We start from the raw sequence: 23,386 nt of genomic DNA, 5'->3' as shown, positions 1-23,386 counted from the left end.
AAATTTTTGCCGTATCCGCGTGCATGAGGCCCCCTTGTTGTTCATTTTTCTACATGCTAAGGCCATTATTTTCATTGAAACAAAGCACCATTGTGTTCTACATGTTCCATACTTGAACTTTGCTTTTTGTATCATCTCATTTGGAGCACCATAGTGTGAGATATGTTGGTTGGAAGATTGAAAATATATGCTGCGTTTTTCGTGTTTTTGTTCTGCATGCATGGCTGTATTTTTTGTCCCATGAAGGAGACGACGCGTGTCCCCCTCGTGACTGCCAGATCGCGTGCGCCATGCTTTATCCTGACCGTCCAACTTTCTGTTTTGTCCTTTATGACTTAAGTTAACACATGACCGATTGAGTCAATTTTACATAATTATTTTAAATGAACATTTTATTATAATGTCACACGCCTGGCTTTATTTTCGCTGGATTGGGCCTTGCATGCGCTGCTGTCCACACCCCCTTTATGGCCCATTACTCACATTCTCTCTTCATTTTTATTTTCTTTTATTAATTCATTATTATTTTCTGTTTTGCTTTTTAATTAATAAAAATATTTTATTTGTTCATAAAAATACCAAAAAATATTTTTTACTTTCCTTAATGTTTTATTTAATTTATTTAATTTTTATTTTCATATTTTATTTAATGTTAATATTTTATTTTAATTATTTATTTCAAGTGGTTCATTTTAACACACATATTTTTATTAATTTTATTTTCTTGACTTAAAATTATTTTTAGCTTCTGATTTTTGGGATGAGGGTTGACCAATGTCTCATGGTCAACCTGACCTTTTCTTGGGATTTTATTTCTCATTTTTAAATTTATTTTGGATTTATTTTTGACGTAGTTTGCTTGGTTGACTTTTCATTTGACTTCTGTTTTATTTCAATTAATTTATACACTAATTCACATTATTTTTAAAATCTTTTTGAGGGGATGATGATGTACTGACCCCACCTTATTTAGTTTAATTTTTCATAATTTTTGTGATTAATTCACTATTTATTCTTGATTTATTTCTAACCTAGTCTTGTTGTTTGACTTTTGGTTTGACCTTTGTTTTGATTCAATTAATTCAATAACCAATTTTTCATTATTTTTGAAACCTTTTTGGGGGATGATGATGTCCTGACCCCACCTTAGTTAGTTTAATTTTTCATAATTTTCTTGATTAACTTACTATTTATTTGATAATTTTCAAGGTGACTTGACTTTTCGGTTGACTTTTTTATGATTGATGTTTGACTTAGGGATTGCTTATGGCAATTGAAGAGATCTTTTGATCCTCCCTTGTTCATCTCATATGTAATGTATTAGAGGCCTCTCATCTTGATTTTATTTGATCCTTGCATCGTTTCCCGATTAAATTATTCATTGATCCTTGTGTGCATAGTTTCACTTGTCTGATTCATCAGATATTTTTTATATACTTGTTTCTTTCATCCATGCTTCTGTTGTTTGATTGTTTAACATGTTCATTCTCTCATGCATTGTGTAATGCTTCATTATTTGATTCTTTGATTCAATTACATACATGTTTATATCTAATTTGTTTGATTAACTGTTGCCTACTTGTATGGTGTATGAGGCATATATTATTATTGTTTGATTGCCATGAACAATCCCCATTCATAACAAATGTACCCCTCTCCCATGAAGTGTATAATGTTTATTCTTTCATTCTTTATTCATCTGTTAATACAAGAATTAAAATGAACATCCGATAACCATTTCAAAACAAGTTCGAAACCTCGATCCAACGTCGAGTAATCATTTTCAAAACTTAACAGAACCAGCACGTATTCATCCTTCCTTTTGTAAGTCGATTGCTTCACGCATCGCCATTTCTCTTGTAAGTCGATTGCTTCAGGCATCGCCATCTACCACCTGTAAGTCGATTGCTTCATGCATCGCCATCCACCCTTACCTGTGACTCCTCTTCTTGCTCCATTCGTCGACTTTTGTTCCGTTTAGGTAGCACCCATTAGGTGGAACCTTTTGTATGATAACATAGGTAGAATTCCCTCATTCTTTTGTATGATAACATAGGTAGAATTCCCTTATTCTTTTGTATGATAACATAGGTAGAATTCCCTCATTCTTTGCATGCTAACATTAGGTAGAGGATCCCATTTGTAAATCCTAACACTTAAGTCCACATTGCATGACAAGTCTAGGGCAGAGCTTCCCCATTCTTTAGACCTTCCGTGCGTCTCCGATCCTGTGGCATGTCACTCCGTTCTATTTCAAATAGGTAACTTCCTAAGACTCGATTCAGCGAGCTGCGACACCTGCTGCTAGGACGTGAACACATTACCCACTCTCCTTTGACACAACTGGTGTCCTCCTTTGTAAGTCCATGTTCAGATGGCAATCCCTAGTTAGCCGAACTACGGCAACTCTGATTCTTATGTTCAGATGAGATACGTAGGCACAAGACGCGATGTCTGGCCGATTTTGACTGACAACTAACAACTAATCTTTGCTTGTTTTCGCCCTCGTTGCGATTCTTTTCTCTCGCCTTCGTTGCGATCGAGACCTTCCCTTTCTCTTGCCCTAGTTGCAATCGAGACCCTTGTTCCCTAGTTGGCCAAACTACGACAACTCTGATTCTCATGTTCAGATGAGATACGTAGGCACAAGACGCGATGTCTTGCCGAGTTTGACTGACAACTAACAACTAATCCTTGCTTGTTTTCTCCCTCGTTGCGATTCCTTTTCTCTCGCCCTCATTGCAATCGAGACCTTCCCTTTCTCTTGCCCTAGTTGCAATCGAGACCTTTGTTCCCGTAGTTAGCTGAACTACGTTTTGCTCTGATTCTCATTCCAAATGAGATACATAGGCATAAGACGCGATGTCTTAGCGAGCACAATTCTCTTTAACCCATAGGTAGCCGAGCTACGAAGACTCTGATTCTCATATTCAGATGAGATACGTATGCAGTGGATGCGGCATCCGTGCGAGTCATTTTCTTTTGACCCTTTCTTTTAGTAAATAGTACATTAAATACACACACACCCTTTAGACAAGAACAACAAGAGTGGATCCCGTAGAGTACTACGGATGCGTAGGGGTTCCAATACCGTCCCTTCACATAATCGACTCCCGAACCCAAGATTTAGTTGCGAGACCTTCTCTTTTCCTTTCCTTTTCTCCAGGTTTACTTCGGGCGTTTCCTTTCCCACCTTTGGGATAAATAACGCACGGTGGCGACTCTTTTGTCATTTCTTTTTCGTTGGTTGTTTTTCGCATTCTATATTTTTTTAGGCTGCGACATCATGTACTTTCCATGTCAATTAATGAATGAAGAAATGGAAAAAAACAAGTGATAGGACTGTTAAACATGAAACTCAAAACTCAAGCTCAAACGCATTCACTCTCTCACTCCAAATTCAGTTCATGCCATGTTCCCCTTCGGTTGTGCCAGCGGCTGCCTCTGGCTAATGAGGCTCCACAAAATCTAAATTGAATTCAACATATGAACCCAAATTCCAATCTTAAGCTAAATCCCATGAAAACATCTAATTCCAACATATAAGAATCTCCATCTCATCATTCTTTGTTGCTTAACGCTCATGGCACACAACTTGAATCATGATTGACAAGTGTTAATAAACCTTTGTTGCGCCTGAATCATGGTCCATTCTATATGCAATGTCAAGCCCTAGTAATGACTTGAAGTCTTGAACTCTTGATCTTGAATCTTGAGGTTTTGAGGTCCTAAAATCTAGTTTAACTTGAATATAAGGGAATTTTGATCACTTGAATAGGCTTATGGGTTTGAGCACAATGCAAAGGATTTGGTTAATCAAAGTAAAGTTTGATCAACACAACCAATGGGAATGGGATATTGTCGAATCATGCATGTAGCAAACGTAAAGGGTTAACCAATTGATCAGATGGTTTTTACAAGTTATAAACTAGGTAACATGCATATCTAAATTATAAACATCTAGGCCTAAGAGAATATGCCATGGTTAAAGTGTAACCTAATCAAGAAAACCACAAATTTTATCAAGAAATCAATTCATGAAAAAAATTAAATCCAAAAACAAATTCTAATCAATTAGGATTAATGTTCAATCATGGAAGAATTAAACATTTAAACATGTATGAAGTACACCAAAATCACATCATGCACTCCATAATTATCATGATATTTCAACCATCAAACAAAATTAAAACTATCATCAATCACATATTTGTCAATTTCATTTTCTAATAACTAAACAAAAATCACCTAATAAATTCAAAACTAAACACCTAATCATGTTAAAATTCTAATCAAAATTATCATGTTAAAATCCTATTAATTTTCACAATTGCTAAAATGATATAACCTAAAAAATGCATGACAAAAATTGAAGAAAAAAAAAACAAGCAGGTACAATAAGCCCCAAACAGGTGGGCCCAACAGGAAATAAAGATGTGTGCCCAATGGACTACACATGGGCCAAATTAGAGGACCATGTTCAATACACACTCATGAATCCGGGGGTGCACAAGCAGAAACTATGCAACGATCAACAAAGTTGGTCAAAAAAGCCCAAGACATGGCCCAAACGGAATGCATCAAGCAAAAACAAGTGGATAAGGTTAATATGACATGGATCTGAGACATCATGTACCTGCCATGTCAATTAATGAATGAAGACATGGAAAAAAACATGTGATAGGATTGTTTAACATGAAACTTAAAACTCAAGCTCAGACGCGTTCACTCTCTCCCACCAAATTCAGTTCATGCTATGTTCTCTTTCTGTTGTGCCGGCGGCTACCTCTGGCGAATGAGGCTCTATAAAATCTAAATTGAATTCAACAAATGAACCCAATTTCCAATCTTAATCCAAATCCCATGAAAACATCTAATTCCAGCAGATAAGAATCTCCATTTAATCATTCTTCGTCACTTAAGGCTCATGGCACACAACTTGAATCATGATTGACAAGTGTTAATACACCTTTGTTATGCTTGAATCGTGGTCCATTCTATCTGCAATGTCAAGGACTAGTACTGACTTGAAGTCTTGAACTCTTGATCTTAAATCTTGAGGTCATGAGGTTCTGAAATCTAGTCTAACTTGAACATAAGGGACTTTTGATCACTTGAATAGGCTTAGGAGTTTGAGCATAATGCAAAGGATTTGGATAATCAAAGTAAACTTTGATCAACACAACCAATGGGAATGGGATATTATTGAAACATGCATATAACAAAGATAAAGGGTTAACCAATTAATCAGATGGTTTTTAGAAATCATAAACTGGGTAACATGCATATCGAAATTATAAACATCTAGGCTTAAGAGAAAATGCCATGGTTAAAGTGTAATCTAATCAAGAAAACCACAAATTTTATCAAGAAATCAATTCATGATAAAATTAAATCCAAAAACAAATTCTAATCAATTAGGATTAATATTCAATCATGGAAGAATTAAACATTTAAACATGTATGAATTACACCAAAATCACATCATGCACTCCACAATTATCATGCTATTTCAACCATTTAAACAAAATTAAAACTATGATCAATCACATATTTGTCACTTTCATTTTCTAATAACAAAACAAAAATCACCTAATAAATTAAAAACTAAACACCTAATGATGTTAAAATTCTAATCAAAATTATCATGTTAAAATCCTATTAATTTGCACAATTGCTAAAATGATATCACCTAAAAAATGCATGACAAAAATTGAAGAAAAAAAACACAAGCGTGTACAATAAGGCCCAAATAGGCGGGCCCAGCAGGCAAAAAAGATGTGTGCACAATGGACCACGCATGGGCCAAAGTAGAGGAGCATGTTCAATAGACACTCATGAATCCAGGGGTGCACAAGCAGAAACTATGCAACGATCAACAATGTTGGTCAAAAAAGCCCAAGACATGGCCCAAAAGGAATGCATCAAGCAAAAACAAGCGGATACGGCTAATATGACATGGATCTGAGTCATCATGTACCTACCATGTCAACTAATGAATGAAGACATGGAAAAAAACAAGTGATATGACTGTTAAACATGAAACTCAAAACTCAAGCTCAGATGCGTTCACTCTCTCCCTCGAAATTGGGTTCATGCTTTGTTCTCCCTCCGTTGTGCTGGAGGCTGTCTCTATCGAATGAGGCTCCACAAAATCTAATTTGACATCAGCATCTGAACCTAAATTCCAATCTTAGGCCAAATGCTAAAACAAAACCATCTGATTCCAACAGATAAGTCTGCATCGAAGGTGACAACCGAAGAACCCTAGCTTGATGAAATCAAAATTAAATGGCGCCCGTTAGGAATCAAAGCACCGGGGATTAGAGATTTGGTTCCCCTAACCTCTAATCACATCATGGTAACAAGAATCAAAACAAACAATGGAGAAAATTGTGAACTCATCGGTGAAACACGCGCAGTGATCAACAGAAATCCAGGTGAATCCTCTGAACTTTGAATCTAACTGTTGTGTATTCTCATTCTTCTTCTTCTTGTAACTTCTTCTAAAGAAAACCCGTAATCTGAATCGATGAATCTGTGAGAGAGAAAGAGAGAATGTGAGGCCTAGCTCTACTCTATTGAAGCTTTAAAGTGAAGCTTCAATGAGTAATTCGAAGGAGCTCTAAGTGATTGGTGGGAATTAAGAGAGAAAAATCGAGATCGTGAGAATGGTGAATCTCATAATTTATGTGAAAATGAAGTGTGGATTATGATTCTGGGAATTGGAGGATATTTATAGAGTTTCGAATCTATTTTGAAATGTAATGTATATTTGAATGAAATTCAGTTTTCAGTTATAAATGAAAATGTTTGTTAGAGGGAAATTCAGTGGAAATCCAAGTTAAATGAAAGTGAAATGTAAACGTTGTTTTGTGTTGATCTGTTTTGGTGAATTGAAATATTAAATGAAATTCGAATTAGCTTGAGTGAGATTCAAGATACAGGGATCTGTTTGTTTATCTGTGAATATGAAATTGACATGAAATTCGATTTACAAGTGAAATTTGACATGAAACTATTTGTGATGCAATGGTGTTACTGAATGCAGGTTAAAATGCAAGTTCTGTTTTGCTGACTTGAAATGTTAGATGAAATTCTAAAATGTAATATGTTTAGACTTAAATGCAATTCAAATTAAAATGCAAGGATCTTGGTATGGAGTGCGTTGTTGAACTGCTTTGGTTTATGCAAGGATGCTTTAATTTTGCTTGCTCGAGTTTGGACATGCTTTGGCTGTTGTTATCTGTTTTTGTGAAGTGCATTGGCTATGGGTTTGTGGGATGGCTAGGATGGATCATGGTAGGCTCTCATGTGTGGAATTGGATCATTTTGCATTTGATCATGGTTTTTATAGACTTCGCTAAGATGATTAAACTAGTTAGGGACTTGTTATTGTAGTGCATTGAAATGTTCCAATTTTGGAGTTAGATGTGTAATGTATGATGCTACCATAATTTTGTGGTTTAGGGAAATGGTATTGTAATGTCATGCGATGGATTTGTGATTTTCTTTGTATTTGAAAATGTTTGAATTGTATGGCAATTGGTTTATGTTTTGGATTACTTGGAATAATGGATTGGTTATGTAAAGTTTGTATTGAAATGGACCATCATTATTGTAGTGAGTTAATGTATGATTGAAAATGAATGAATGTGGATGTATGGAATGACTATTGTATGAAATGGTTCATTGGAACTTGAATGTCAATGAATAATTAGATGAGAAAACTAAAAACTGGAAAAAACCAAGTAGGTCCAAATGTTGGTCCAAAAGCTGGTCTGACCAGGTTTTAGACCTGGTCATGGACCAAATTCCTTGGTCCAAAAGTGGGTCAGACCAAGAAATGGACCAAGCCCTAAAGCCATGTAAAAACCAATAAAACAATGATTTTGATGATGTATATGATAAAATGGAAAGAAACAAATCTCAGATGGTCAAGAATGATAAGTTCACTTTGGTCAATTGGTTAACCAAAAAGTCAATAGTTGATCAAAAGTCAACTTATGCAAAATGATGAAGTTTGTAATATTTTTTAAATGCAATGAAATGAATGGAATATGAATAGGAATCATGAAAGCAAGCACATCTATGACGAACCAAATAGCCTCATGAACTAGGGTTTAGCTCCAGTCAAACAACAATCAAACCTCAAACCAAGTGAGCAACAAACATCAATGCCCTGAGCTAAGCTAGGGTTTGTATCCCCTCAAAGCAACCCACAAGATTCCCCATACTTCAGGATCAAGAATTAGGGTTTGGTTATTGAAAGAGCCCCAGGATGCAATCTCCCTAATCTCAAGTACCAGTTGTCCCCGATTAGGGTTTTGCACCCTTGATTACCATGATGACCTCTTCACAAGGATTGTAACATCATGACTTCTAGGGCTTGATTCTCAAGCAAGTCCTAGGTCCTTGTCAAGTAAGTTCAACCTCAAACCTTTGAATCTATAATGATGTTAGTGCACTAGATGATATGGATGTTCATGAATGCAGATAAACCTTAAACCAAAAGGTTAGATGAAAATGAAAAGGGGAGGGAAAATTTTGGGGTATGACACATGTCTAACTTCTAAATGATTTCAGCTTCATCAATCTAATAGTACAAACGAAATCAGTTAGAATCATAGCCTATAAATTCACTCAGCTTCATTCATTCTCACAATAATTTATTTAATTCAACACTCTTCTTCTCTCACTCATAGTTATCTTCATCTTTCGAATTCACCTTCCGTTGACTTGATTTATCGAGTTCATCTCAAGATTTAGAAGAAGAAGAATATTAAGAAGGAGAGGATTGAAGAAGGAAGAGCTTCAAAGGTTGCAGAGAAACTAACCTAGAATTTTCGGCGCCTGCTCTGTTAAGTGCATCTTCCAATCATCATCGTTTTGACTCAAACAAGCTACCACAGTGCAGAGCTTGTTGGAATGAATCAAAGCCCTAACATATAGGGCTTTGATTCCACGCATCCACCATTTAATTTTTGTTCTTAGTTTTAGGGTTCTTGAATTCTTCTTTCCGATCTGGATTTGTTATGAGGAATTAGGAGATTTCTTTGTGAATTTGGACTAAGCATGATAATTGAAACATTTTTGTGTAGTCAATTTCATTTATGATGGCTCCACCGCCGATGATGAGCTTTGGTGCGGTGGAGGGAAGGAGGGAGAAGAAGGTGTTTTAAAAATTCAGAGCACGTGTAAAATGTGATAAACGTGTTCCACATGGCTTTTTTCAAACTGGAGTCAAATTTTCCTTCTATGCATTTTCGCTGGGTTTGGCTTATGCGAGGGCCCGAACCTTGCCGTTTACACCACATTCCACACACTACACCCCATGTTTTCATTATCTTCACATTAGTTTCATTTCTTTTTGTTTTAATTGTATTTAATTGATTTTGGGCATGATTAAATATCAGATTTTACATTTGTGCATGAAATTAAATTTTTAGAATTAATATTAGATTTCCCTAGTTTAGTTTTGTTACTTTCTAATCATATAAATAATCATTTTAATTAGATATTAATTATAATTTAATTAGTTTTAATTAGATTATATTTCCTAGTTTGATAAATCTTTTGGATGTTGTCATTTTTACCCCTAGGGTTTAGAAACCTATTCTTATGCATGTTCAAATAGTTATAGGTCTTGTTTAGAATCAATTAAAATTGAACTGATTAATTCATTAGGCTTAGTTGTAGAGAATTCCACCGATTCTTTTCATTTCCATTGATGGTGTTGATCAAAGTTTACTTTGATCAACCAAATCCTTTGATCTGTGCTCATTCCCTAAGCCTGTTCAAGTGATCAAAAGACCCTTGATCATTTGATGGGGAAACTTCCTGGTGTTAAAGTTGTACTGCATCTCACAAGCTCAAGATACAAGTTCAAATTCAAGACTTCAAGTCAGTACAAGTCATTTGCATTGCAGACAGAATGAACTATTGTTCAAGCACAACCAAGGTATATCAAAACTTGTCAATCATGATTTAAGTTGTGTGCCACGAGCCTTAAGCAATAGAGAAAGGGTGACAAGGAGCATTCCTATCCTTATTCTAAACATCTTTTGGTACGGAACAAATTACCTAGTTGCTTAAAGTATTCACCTCTATTAATAGACTTTAGTATAATTTGAATAAAATGATTGTGAAGTCTCTTTCTTCAAAGCAACACTTCATCATAAGGAGCATCAAGGAGAGTCTTCCTTAGTAGCTTGTTAGTTATAATAAGTATCATATGCCATGAGCCTTAAGTAGTAAAGAAGGGGTGAGAGGGAGAACTTCCTCATTCAGAATATCTTTGGGTACGGGATGAATGACTCAGTTGCTCAGAGTATTCATCTTTACTCATAGACTTTAGTATGCTGCATATTAAATGACTACCAAATCTTGTGCAACTTCATTCTCATTTCCTTAACAATGTTATACTGTCTCTTCTTGGAACCAAATACCCCCTTCCTTTGGATTCCATATATACCCTTTGGACCAATAACCAATGCCCACCTTTTGAATCAAGAGCTATTTATATTGACAGGAAAACATTTCATTCCCTTTTGTTTTTGGCCAGTATGCCTATTTTACTCTTGTGTTCAGAGTTAATTCCTTCATGGAATCAAATAATACCATTATCTTTTTGGTTTCAGATTATGAATTTCATCATTTATCATTCATTTCACTGATATATTATTCCCTTGGAACAAAATACCTTTTCCCTTTGGATTCCATACATTCCCTTTTGGATCAATAACCAATAACCACTTTTGAATGAAGAGCTCTTGTTTCTCTATTTAATCCTAGTTTTTTATACAAACATCCCTTTTGTTTTCTTGAGATTCCTAATGTTAGGGAAAATCCATTCTTTTTGGCCATCCCATATATTGGTTCATGCCACCTTTACTCTATGATTCAAACATCATTACCCTATGGATTCCAACAATACCATTGTATTTTGGTACAAGTTATACTTTACATCACTTCAGTCACACCCATTTCATTTTGTTTGTGTTTTTAGTCCTATTTTCTTAGACAAACAACCTTTTCAATTCTTTCTGTCTTAGTTCTACGAACTACAGAGCTCTGACTTTCTCATTGCACACTTAGAATACGTAGGCACAAGGGTTTGAATCCTTGGCGAGCATATTTATTATTATTTCTTCTTCTGCCTTAGGGAACCATCCATGCCTTTCATCATCCATCATTCAATACCTGCAATCATTCATCCCCATTGATATACTTACTCTTTGAGTCAAATGCACTATTTATTTGAGTTCCACATATACTTTGGGTCACTAACCAATGCCTACCTCTGAACCAAGAAACTTTTTGTTTGTCTTGATAATCCTAGTTGTTTAGACAAACCTTCCTTATTGTTTGACTTTTCTTGAAAGTCCTAATGTTAGGCAAAACTCCCTTATTTTTTGCCATATGCCTCCTTTTCTCATTGGTTCAGATATACCTACCTTATGGCTTCAAACAACATTATCCTTTGGTTAAAACCATACCTTTATCATAACTTTTTTCATATCCCACCTTTAGTTTGATAGCAAATATGTTGTATCTTCGAGTGTTCGATGCGCTTGGGTATTTTTTGCGTAGATTTAAAGATCACCTTTCATGAACTCTAAACTTCCTCGAAGAAAAATCCACAACTTGTCCATTCTGCATCAACGCACCTCCCATACCCATCTTTGAAGCATAACAACAAACCACAAATGACTTAGTTGGATTCAGTAAAATTAAAACTGGAGCAGACGTCAACTTCTTCTCAAGTTCTTGGAAACTCTCTTCACAATGCACATCCCAAACGTAGGATTTACCCTTTCAAGTAAACTGAGTCAACGAAAATGCTAACTCTGAAAAACCTTCAATGAACTTCTTGTAGTAACCAGTCAATCCAAGAAAACATATAATCTCAATGACAGACTTCAGACTCTCTCATTGCAACACATCATCTACCTTTGACGAATCCACAATTATACCAGCACTAGAAATAAGATTACCAAGGAAACTTAATTTTCCTAACTGTGACTCACTTTTGGAAAACTTTGTGTAAAACTAGTTCTCTTTTAATGTCTGCAATCCAATTCTTACACCCTCCACATGTTCTTCGTTAGACTTTGAGTATATCAATATGTCATCGATAAACACAACTACAAACTAGTCTAAATATGGATGAAGTATTTGATTCATTTATTCCATGGACACTCCAAGCGTATTAGACACGCCAAACGGAATTAACAAATACTCGTAATAACCATACCTAATTTTAAAAGCAGTCTTCAGAATGTGTTCAGGCTTCACACAAATCTGATGGTAACCCGAACGCAAATCTATCTTGATAAACATGCAAACACCTACCAATTGTTCCATTGGATCATCAACCCTCGGAAGTGGATACTTATTCTTGATAGTCACTTTATTCAACTATCGGTAGTCCACACATAACCTCATGCTAGCGTCCTTCTTCTTTACTAATAACATCGGTGCACCCCTCAACGAAACACTCAGATGAACAAACTTCTTTTCAAGCAAATCTTCCAATTGCTTTTCCAATTCACCCAACTCGAATGCATACATCCTATCAGGATCCATCAACACTAAACTAGTACTAAGTCCAGATATAGGTAGCTCATCCAACACGACTTTAGTCTCCGCCATCATAAAAGCTAATATCATACAAAATTGCATCATCATCCTTCATGAACTCATTCACTTGTTTAGCTGACCCGAACAACTCATCACTAGCATCACAATCTGGAAATGACACCATCTTGGCAAAATAGTTGATATCAACATGGTTGAACTCCAACCAGTTCATTCCAAGGATAACATCAAGGTTCCTCAAAGCCAAACACACTAAATACATACCAAAGTCTTACCATAGATAATAAGTAGGCGATTTAAACAAACCCACGAAGTGAGTATCGTACATAGAGTCGTGGTATCAACAATCATTCTCCCATCCATAGAGGATAGTTTCAAACCCAACTTCTCAGCACAATCAAGCGAAACAAACGAATGTGTCGCACCTGTGTCAATAATATCAATTAAAGCAATACCATTTGTAAGACCCTAATTTTGACCCTAAGGTCCCTCATGGTATCATATCATTGCTTATTACATTGCCTCAAGGATCATAGCATGTTTGGCTCCTTAACCCTAGGGTTGGGATTTGTGTGAATGGTTTGAGACCACCAAGCATGCTTGTATTGTATATTATTTCTTTTCTTATTTTTATTACTAACCAAAAGCACAAAAATATATCACTAACTCTTTTTATTTTGAAGCTCAAGTGATCGTGTGCTCCCTTGCTCCTAGGAGGCTCCTAAGCTCAATGAAGTGGCTAGATGAAGATGATAATAAGCATGACAATGGTCCAAAAAGTTCCTAATCATCATATATGTCTCCCAAGTATCTCAATTTTTCAATTTGATCAAGATAACCCGAAGGGCTTGATGATTGTTTCCCAAGGAAACCCTAATTCAACTATGTTTTGATAGTGCCTTGCTCATGAAGCAACCCCAACCTATGATCAAATTCAATCAAGGGAATTTCTTTCATTCATTATTTTATGTATATATGTGCCTATTGAAGGATCCTAAATCATTCATTCATCAAGATTTGAAGTTTGGTCTTGAGAAGTTGACCAGTCAAGTCATCTGACTAAACTGAGGATCACTGAGATACTACTTTTGATGTGTTTGTCAAATGAAGATGACCCCGAGAGAAAAAATGTTCTTAAGAACCATATGAACAACTTCATGTTCATCCAAAATCCATTTGAAACTTTTAAGGTCATCATTCATTTCAAAACATTATAGGTCATTTTAACTGAAACCCTAATTTTGGGTCAATTTTCCAAGGACCTAACTTCCTTAATTTTTATGATTCTGAGGTGATACCAAATTAATTGGAAATATTAATATGTCTAACTTAAATGTTATGTTGGACACAATTTCATAATTGATAACGCGAAAACACATCAGATAATTGCCTTTATTTACACTTAGAAATCACATAATTTCGATTAATATCTCGATTATTGCGTAAGTATTCGTGTTGTTTTTGCAGGTATTTAAATCTCCATGCATTAAAGAGAAAAATGAAGAAAAGGAAGAAAAAGAAGAAGAAACAAGTAAAAAAGCATAGAAAAACCAGAAGAACAGAAAAAGCAGATTTTGCTGATGTGACGATCGCCACACATTCATGACGCTCATCATGACCCAGAGTGTGACGACCGTCACAGGCCCATGACGAGCATCACGCGGCCACAATGTGCGCTTTGAAGCAGTCCGCAACAGGCACCCAAACGTGCCTATATTGCCTCCAACAAACTTTTCCACGATTTCCTCTCTTAGGACCAAGTGTTCCTTGAATTCCTCAACTACCAAGACCTAATGGATACTATATAAAGGACTCAATTGGAAAAATTAGGGACGCCTACTTTGATATTTACGCTCTGCAGTTTAATTTCTATTTTTTTAGCATTCAACATTTTTTCTTTCTCTCCAGCAACCTTGTTTCCGTTGCCCTATTATATTCGCCATTCTTTTCATAGTTTCCCTTTTCCAGTTAGTTTTCCAGTTAGCCATAGTAGTAGTTTCCTACACTGGAGAACTACTACATTTTATTTAATTTTAAGTAGTAATATGTATTGAAGAAGCAAAGCCTACCGACTTGTGGAGGAGTGCTCAAGTGCTCCAAGAATCGCTATACTTTGTACTTCGATCTCTAGGTTTTTATTGAATTATTATTATTATTGCCCATTTATTGTTATAAGCATGTATATTGCTAAGTTAATCTGTGTATGCCTTGCGATTGCTTTAATTAATATGTCCGGCTAAACTACCGATATCGGTATGTAGTAACTTAATTTGATGGGATTTAATAATAACCGGTGAAAACCCTTTTTTCTCAAATAACCTTTTAGGCTGAAGTTTTTAATCTAAATTTAATTAACTTTATCACAAAAGCGTGAAAAGCTATGTAATATGATTGTGCCACGAGAATGGGAAATTAACTAAGGTGAGAACCAACAATCGCGAGAGCGTGAGGCTCGAGCTGGATAGTAAAAATTAGGCATTGGGTTTAAAAACAGCGAGAGCACTTTAAAAACAATTAGAATTTATTTATTTTAAAAAAGTAATTTTGACTTCAAATGGGACAGCGAGAGCGTACATTTTAACTTAAAGTTATAGGCTGAATCAACAACCACTAGAGTGTGAGATAAAGTCTTTTAAATGAACATTTTCTACTGAGAGATATTTGACATTTAAACTATTCACCGGTGACTTATCAAATCCCTGACGATTAATGCGCTGCATAATGATTTCTTCCTTTAATTCTTTCTTAAAACCGAAAATTCCCTTAGATTTACTATATTACCCCCGAACTCTTACTAATCTAATCCCTTAGCTAAACATAGTGACGTTAGTAGCACTAGTTTGACCATAGGTCCCTCTGTGGGATCGATATCTTTTAAAACTAAAGCGACTAGACTGTGCACTTGCAGTCAAGTACCCGACAGACTATATTTTATATATAGTCAGACGCACCATCAAGTTTTTGGCGCCGTTGTCGGGGACCTGTTTTAGTCGAATAATGCGATTCTTTCGTTGCACGGTATAGACTAAGGTAAAAATAAAACTAATCTTCTCTCCTTTTTCTTTCCTCGATTGTATGCCAAGTACTCGCTCACAAGGCGATAACTTAGCACCACCAATCCCTGAATTAGAGCGTTTCCTATACGTGAGACGCCGAATACACGAATATCAACAAAATTACGGTATTCCTGATATCTCATTTCCTCTTAAATCAGAAGAAAAACCAAACATGGCTGACGAAGTACCACAAAATCGTCCTTTTAAATTCTACGCTACCCCATCTCAACAAGAACCTCACAACGACATTGCTGCCCCCGCTATTAATCAAAACGATTTCGAGCTGAAACCCTCACTCTTATTAGCCGTCCAACAACATCAATTTGTTGGAAATCCAACAGAAGATCCTAATGAACACCTGACCAAGTTTGTGCAGTACGCGGATACTGTAAAAGCGAATGGTGTATCTCAAGATGCGATAAGACTGCGCCTTTTTCCCTTTTCACTAAGAGACAGAGACTGGGCTTGGTTGCAATCTTTGCCCTCCAACTCCGTTACAACATTGGAGGAGTTGAAGAACGTCTTCTTATCCCGATACTTTCCGCCGAGCAAAACTGCTATACTGAGAGCTCAAATCAACGGATTCAGGCAAAAAGATGTGGAATCTCTCTACGAAGCGTGGGAGAGATACAAGGACATGATGAGAATATATCCATATCACGGTCTAGAAGACTGGGTGATCATTCACACTTTTTATAATGGGCTTCTGTACAACACAAGACTTACAATAGACGCTGCCGCGGGCGGTGCACTATGGATAAGCCATACACCGAAGCCTATCAACTCATTGAAAACATGGCCCAAAATCATTACCAATGGGGAGGTGAACGAACTCCAGTGGAAAAGTCCCAGACTAAGGGTGGAATGTACGAAATTAGTAGCCTTGACAATGTTCATGCAAAGGTAGATGCCCTTGTCCAAAAATTAGATAACTTGACCATACCACCCGCAACCACCGTGGCTGCTGTAACTCCAAACTGTGAGTTATGTGGAAACCCTGGACACACTGCACAAGAATGTCAAATATTAGTAGGAGTCCCAACCGATCAAGTGAACTACACACAAGGAAATCCCTATTCCAATACTTACAACCCTGGTTGGAAAAACCATCCCAATTTCTCATATAAGAATAACAATGACCTTTATGCACCTGGCCAAACACCATCTGTTCCGCCTGGATACCAAAAACCGGCAAATAATGCTCCTAACATGCATAGGAAGTCAAATCTCGAGTTAATGATGGAAAGCTTCATAGCTACTCAAGCTCAAACGAACAAGGACTTCTTGAACCAAAACATACATACTAGCGAGCAACTCAAACAACTAGCGAATAAAGTAGACGCCTTAGCCACCCACAATAAAATGCTCGAAACACAGATTTCACAAGTGGCTCAACATCAAGCATCTACAGCCGCTCCAACTGGAACATTTCCTGGACAACCACAACCTAATCCGAAGCGGCATGCAAATGCCGTTATACTGAGAAGTGGAAAAGAAGTAGATGGACTCGTAGATCCGAGACACAAAAACCCTGCCATGTACCAAAAACCAGATAAAACCTCAACTGAGCAGGTGAATGAACCAAAGGAAACAAAAAATAATACCCAGGAGGCCGAAGAGAAAGAGAAACCTTATGTGCCTCCACCTCCATAAAACACCCATTATGTATCCTCAAAGACTCAAAAGTTCTAAAACTGCGAACCAATTTAGGAAATTTGTTGAGCTTCTGAAGCAACTAAACATTACGATACCCTTTACAGAAGCCATCACACAAATGCCTTCCTATGCCAAATTTCTTAAGGAAATCCTATCCAATAAGAAAAAGATTGAGGATGACGAAACAGTTACACTTACTGCCGAGTGTAGCGCCATAATCCAGAACAACATGCCTCCCAAACTAAAAGACCCGGGTAGTTTCTCCATACCCTGTGTCATTGGAAAATTCGTCATAGACAAAGCTCTATGCGATCTAGGAGCCAACATTAGCGTAATGCCCCTAACCATTTGTAGAAGGCTAAGTATGGGAGAATTAAGACCGACAAAGATGTCCGTTCAATTAGCTGACCGCTCAATCAAATATCCTGTCGGTATACTAGAGAATGTCCCAGTTCGTGTAGGTCAATTTTACATTCCTACCGATTTCATAATCATGGACATTAAAGAAGATGCCAATACACCTATCATTCTAGGAAGGCCATTCTTGGCTACCACCGGAGCCATAATAGACGTAAAGAGAGGTAAGCTGACATTCGAAGTTGGAGAGGAAAAGGTTGAATTCATCCTAACCCAATTCTTGCAAGCGCTAGCTATAGACGACACCTGTTATCTGCTTGATGTCATAGACGAGTGCGTGAGAGAGATGGAGATGGAACAAACCACGTATTCTAAAATAATGAAAATCCAAATCCCTCCAATCCTTGAAGACAATAATTGGCATGAACCATATCAAAACGAAAGTCTAAGCGAATGCTTAGCACTTACACCCGACCACATGCCATGCCCAAAGAAACCTGACTTGGAATTAAAAACACTACCAAAGAACCTAAGATACGAATTCCTAGATACTGAACTAAAAAGACCAGTAATAGTCAACGCTGACTTAGGACAGATGGAAACCGAGAAATTACTAGATGTCCTAAGAAAGTATCCAACAACGTTAGGATATAACATCGCCGATCTAAAAGGAATAAGTCCTTCAATCTATATGCATCGTATTATGCTGGAGGAAGACTGCAAAACCTTTAGAGAGCACCAGAGAAGGATCAATCCAATCCTAAGTACCGTAGTCAAGGATGAAGTAAAGAAACTTCTAGACGCTGGAATCATATACCCGATCTCAGATAGTCAATGGGTTAGCCCCGTTCATGTAGTACCCAAGAAAGGAGGTGTTACAGTTGTTAAGAACGAGAAGGGCGAATCCATATCACAAAGAGTTGTGACCGGAAGTAGAATGTGGATTGACTATAGAAAACTAAATAAAGCCACTCGTAAAGATCATTTTCCTCTACCTTTCATAGATCAAATGCTTGAACGACTGGATAAGCATTCCCACTTCTGCTATCTAGACGGTTATTCAGGATTCTTTCAAATCCCAATCCATCCTGATGACCAAGAAAAGACTACCTTCACATGCCCTTATGGTACATTCTCCTACCGACGAATGCCATTCGGCCTATGTAACGCTCCCGCAACATTTCAAAGATGCATGATGAAAATCTTCGCAGATTTTATAGATGACATCATGGAAATCTTCATGGACGATTTTTCTGTTTGCGGTCAGAGTTTTGAAGGATGTCTATCTAACCTTGAAATGGTACTCGAAAGATGCGTGAAAGTAAACCTCATTTTAAACTGGGAGAAATGCCATTTTATGGTTCAACAAGGAATTGTATTAGGTCACGTGGTATCTGACAAAGGAATTGAAGTGGACAAAGCTAAAATCAAAATTATAGAGAACCTTCAACCTCCGAAAACTGTTTGAGAGATAAGAAGCTTTCTAGGACACGTCGGTTTCTACCAACGTTTTATTAAATATTTCTCAAAAATAACCAAACCACTTACAGGATTATTAATGAAGGACGCTGACTTCATATTTGATGAAAAATGCTTAACAGCGTTCAACCAACTAAAAAGATCTTTAATCACCGCATCCATAATGCAACCACCTGATTGGAGATTACCATTTGAAATCATGTGCGATGCGAGTGATTATGCAGTGGGCGAAGTACTAGGACAAAGGAAGGATAAGAAGCTTCATGCTATTTACTATGCGAGTAGAACTCTTGATCCTGCCCAAATGAACTACGCCACCACCGAAAAAGAACTTCTAGCCGTCGTGTTCGCATTGGACAAATTCCGTTCCTACCTGGTGGGGGCGAAAATTATCATCTATACCGACCACGCTGCTATTAGATATTTGTTAAGTAAGAAGGATGCCAAACCAAGACTTTTAAGATGGATCCCGCTCTTACAAGAATTTGATTTAGAAATAAAAGATAAGCCAAGTACTGAGAACGTAGTAGCAGACCACTTATCTCGTATCGAAGGGAACAAGCCTGAACAAATCCCAATTAATGATGATTTCCCTTATGAATGACTCATAGCCCAAATGGAAAGTGATATGTCTGAACTGACATTAAACGATACAGAAATAGAAGAATCCGTGGAAGAAGTACACGCGAATGCAACTCTGCCATGGTATGCTGACTTTGTCAACTACCTAGCCGTCGGAGTACTTCTGCCGGATCTATCTTATCAACAAAAGAAGAAGTTCTTTCACGACCTAAAACAGTATTACTGGGATGAACCCCTTCTTTTTAAAAAGGGACCGACGGTATTTTCTGTCAATGTGTTCCTGAGGATGAAATCGATGATATAATCTCTAATTGCCATTCCGCCCCCTATGGAGGGCATGCAAGTACCTCAAAGACCTGCACTAAGATCCTGCAATCCGGCCTATTTTGGCCTACCCTATGGAAAGACGTCCATAACGCGGTTATAAAATGCGACTGGTGCCAACGCACGCGCAACATCTCAAGACGCGATGAAATGCCACAAACAGGAATCTTAGAAGTCGAAGTCTTTGATGTATGGGGGATTGACTTCATGGGACCATTTCCAGCTTCTTTTGGTAATAAATACATACTCGTTGCTGTCGACTATGTCTCAAAATGGATCAAGGCTGTAGCCTCTCCAATAAATGACACATGAGTAGTAATCAAGCTATTCAAAAACACTATCTTTCCCAGATTCGCTGTGCCGAAACTAGTAGTTAGTGACGATGGTTCCCACTTCATATCGAATATATTTGGAAAACTCCTTCTGAAGTATGGAGTCCGACACCGCGTAGCAACACCGTATCATCCACAAACTAGCAGGCAAGTCGAAGTCTCAAATCAAGAAATAAAACAAATTCTTGAGAAGACCGTAGATATCCAGAAAGGACTGGTCATCCAAACTAAACGAAGCTTTGTGGGCCTACAGGACGGCTTACAAAACCCCGATAGGAACCACACCCTTCAAACTAGTTTATGGTAAATCATGCCACCTCCCTGTAGAACTGGAACACAAAGCGTATTAGGCAATTAAAACCCTTAACATCAACTACACTTCCACAGGCGAGAAACGGATTCTGGACATCCACGAATTAGAAGAGCTCAGATTGGACCCTTACGAGAATGTCAGGATCTACAAAGAACGAACCAAACGATGGCATGACAAACACATCTCTAGGAAGCAGTTTAAAGTCGGAGATGTAGTGCTGTTATTTAATTCAAGACTAAAACGCTTTCCAGGAAAACTCAAATCTCGGTGGTTTGGCCCTTTCGAGATCACCAAGGTTCTCACTAGTGGTGCGATAGAAATAAAAGGTAGAAATAGTGACCCTTTCATAGTAAACGGGCAGCGCTTAAAGCATTATCATAATATAGAAAACAGAGACTATTCAAAGAGTCTCAGACTCATAGAGCTACCCGCTCAACCCCAAACCTAGTACAACGCGACACTACTGTCGAACTTGCGACATTAAACTAAGTGCTTAGTGGGAGACAACCCACCTCCTTTTTTTTCTTTTTCGTTATTTCCCTTCTTTAGTTTTCTCCTTTATTTTGTTTGCTCCCCTCTTCTTGATTCTTTGCAGTCACTCTTGTTGTTGCTAATAACTAACTTAGACATATTGGATACTGACAAACAGGAAAATTACTAACCAGTTAGTTAATTACTTTCATCATGCAACAACCAGAGACAGTTTTCAGAGGCCGAGTTCAACGCAGGCGATATGATTATCTAGCCCGGAAAAATATGGCATTGACCATATATTATGATGGACCGACCATGGATAAATTAGGCATCCGAGATAGCATCCTATATATGTTTAACCAGCTGGGGTTGGAGAACGCAACCATTAAGAGACGGTTTGTCACGTACCGTGAGCTAAACTTAGAATTCCCGAGTTCCCTTGTATACATCCCTGAACATGGTTACGGACTAAAAAAAGGGTTAATATCGTTTAGGTTATTTAGCATGGACTTCACCTACACCCATCGAGACCTTGCTGACCTCTTAGGATTCCCTAGCGGCCCTTTCGTCTTTACTACCCGCCAGGAGGACCTTATCGATGACATTAATCTCGATGACTTCTGGGGTTGCATATCCGGAGAATCCAACCCAAACCCGAATGAGAAGCACTCACAAAAGATCCATAACCCTGCTATCCGTTATTTTCATAAAATACTAGCCCACACCTTATTTGGTAAGGAAGAGAATAACACATTAGTGTCCCGAGATGAACTCTTCATCCTGCTGTGTGTCGATCAAGGTCGCCACATCAATATAGTGACATTCATGATGGAAAGATTTGTCCACCTTGCTAAGAATAATCATACCCCACTAATCATAGGAGGCCTAGTTACCATGATAGCAAACGCTATAGGACTTGTACGCCCACTTTATGAGCTTATACCTTTTGGAAACATCCGCCCAATGGATATCGACTTTTGCTTTAACCGCAGAATCATAGGTAACATTGGGACAGATACCTTTGATTATCTAATCAATAATGAAGTGGTTCGACTTTTCACCTTGCCTAACCATGAGAAAACGAGTGTTCACAACCGAGATAACTGGCTCTATGACTTAGAGGAACACCCTATTGATCCACCTTCACCTCCCGCTACACCTCCCAAATATGAGTGTGTTAATGACCCTATCCATAAGGAAGAATCTGACCCTGAAACACCTCCTAACTATTATAACATTGGTGAACCGGTTCCTCCATCTTTTGCTGATAATCATGCCATGCTCATCACCCGTCTGAATACTTTCCAAGCTGACATCACCAATGTGAAAGAAGAGATAAAGCTCATACGCTTTGATGTCCGAGGCCTGATGGATATAGCCGTTGAGCAGTTTCATTATCTGAACGAAGTTGTTGCTGCATTGGGACAAAAACGTGGCTGAAACTACTGACCACTGATTTCTCCTACTCGCACTAAGCAATGAGAACACTGCTTTGTTTTGTATGGGGAGGGAGCACTTTTATTTATTGCATTACTTATGTTCTACTGTTTTCATTTTCTATGTTATCGCTACATTCCTTTCCTATGTTACATTTAATTTCAGTTCATTAATTCAATTGCTATTTAATTACACTTACTTTATCTTCTTATTTATCTCTACATTTATGCTGTTAAATTCAAAATGCTTAGCTATTATTTATGCTGCTATTCTGCTGTGTTGAGAAATTTTTTGAATTTAGCGTGTGACGACCGTCACTATAGGGAGACGTCCGTCTCGCAGACGTGACGACCGTCACGAATCTGGAACGGTCGTCACACACATGAAAGTGACCGTTACGAGCAAGTGACCGTCACACCCCTGTGACGACCGTCACGAATTCCAGAGAGCTCGCCTATAAAAGCAGGCTCTCTTTCTCCCTTTCTCCTCACCAATATTAACTCTCTTACATTCTGATCATCATCTATTAAATTCTTCACTATTTTTCTTCGAGCGCATAACTTAAAAACTTTCCACCTCACCCACCAACACCAAAAGTTTCATCCAACTCATCAAATGGCCCGTCAAGAAAGAAGCACTCCCGACCTATCAACTGTCACATTCCGCGATGGAGAAGCCGACGAGCGCCAAAGATGCAACTACCTCAAATTCTATCAACGCTCCGTTCAAGCCACAAGGTATGTGGATCATGAATGCCTAAGGGAGTTAGGACTTTT

At 37.6% G+C, this 23,386-nt stretch overlaps 1 long non-coding RNA gene and 1 other non-coding gene across 2 annotated transcripts; one reads left to right on the top strand and one right to left on the bottom strand.

Annotated features, from left to right (window-relative positions):
- Positions 1-5,960: 5,960 nt before the first annotated feature.
- LOC127085350 (uncharacterized) lies at positions 5,961-7,632 on the top strand. Its single transcript, XR_007789103.1, has 2 exons — positions 5,961-6,440; positions 7,052-7,632. It is a non-coding gene; the product is annotated as an uncharacterized LOC127085350 (long non-coding RNA).
- An 8,583-nt stretch (positions 7,633-16,215) lies between these two features.
- Positions 16,216-16,322, bottom strand: LOC127088941 (small nucleolar RNA R71). Its single transcript, XR_007790742.1, has one exon. It is a non-coding gene; the product is annotated as a small nucleolar RNA R71 (small nucleolar RNA).
- Positions 16,323-23,386: the final 7,064 nt, after the last annotated feature.

The sequence above is a fragment of the Lathyrus oleraceus genome, chromosome 5 (genome assembly GCF_024323335.1).
Source record: "Lathyrus oleraceus cultivar Zhongwan6 chromosome 5, CAAS_Psat_ZW6_1.0, whole genome shotgun sequence".
Taxonomy (NCBI): Eukaryota; Viridiplantae; Streptophyta; class Magnoliopsida; order Fabales; family Fabaceae; genus Lathyrus; species Lathyrus oleraceus.
The sequence above is the reverse complement of the archived record's forward strand: the minus strand, read 5'-3'. Positions and strand labels throughout refer to the sequence as shown.